This window comes from Ailuropoda melanoleuca, chromosome 13 (assembly GCF_002007445.2).
Source record: "Ailuropoda melanoleuca isolate Jingjing chromosome 13, ASM200744v2, whole genome shotgun sequence".
Lineage (NCBI taxonomy): Eukaryota > Metazoa > Chordata > Mammalia > Carnivora > Ursidae > Ailuropoda > Ailuropoda melanoleuca.
The window spans coordinates 3,062,250-3,063,046 of record NC_048230.1 but is presented as its reverse complement, the minus strand read 5'-3'; the positions used below and the strand labels follow the sequence as shown (position 1 = coordinate 3,063,046).

Here is a 797-nt window from a genome sequence, read left to right as displayed (position 1 = left end):
AATCATTTGCTCCGATTGCCCCATTTTACAGATGAGGAAACTGAGGTCTAGCGGGGTGATGTGGTCTCCCCAAGAAACCAGGTGGCCCACTGCAGCACTGCAAGTCCAGCCCCGGGTTGTGCCTCCCACCCAGATGGTGAAGCACGTCACCCTTAGGGTGCAGCGGCCCCTAGCACCAACTGAGGGCGGCACGGGGTCTGGCTTTCCTCCGAACATGGTCTTTCCCACGGAAGAGCTATGGACACTTTGACTCTGTCCCAGAAGGCCCGTAGGGCAGGTATTCCCCGAGGGTGGCGCTCACCCCCAGGTGGGTGGTCCATGAGATGATTTCAGGTGGAATCTGCTTGGTTCAAAGTGATGTGCTTCTGCTGGTGCACTAGCGAAGTTTACAAGTAGGTGTAGCATGCCCATATGCGACTGCTTAAGAGGGGGCTCAGTAACTAGTAATCCAGTCAGGGAACAGAAGCACGGGGCATTGGTTAATCGGGAAAAACATACTACGCGGTGACCAAAGTTTGGGAAACGCTGTAGCGGAGAATATCAGTAATTTCACAAAGGCTTAAACCAGGGACTTGCCTATAATGAAAACACACACCCCCAGCCTCGTTAATTACCAAAGAAATGCAAACTCGAATTAGAATGAGATACGATTTTCACCTTTCAGATTGGTAAAGATCATAAAGATTACATGTTCTCCCTTCGGCAGCACATATACTAAATTTAGAACCACACGGAGAGGATTGGCATGGTCCCTGGGTACAGATGACATGCAAATTAATGGTAACTCTCCCGTGAGG

General features: G+C 50.4%; 1 non-coding gene across 1 annotated transcript; it reads left to right on the top strand.

Annotated features, from left to right (window-relative positions):
- Positions 1 to 690: 690 nt before the first annotated feature.
- Positions 691 to 797, top strand: LOC117795811. Its single transcript, XR_004619971.1, has one exon. It is a non-coding gene; the product is annotated as a U6 spliceosomal RNA (small nuclear RNA).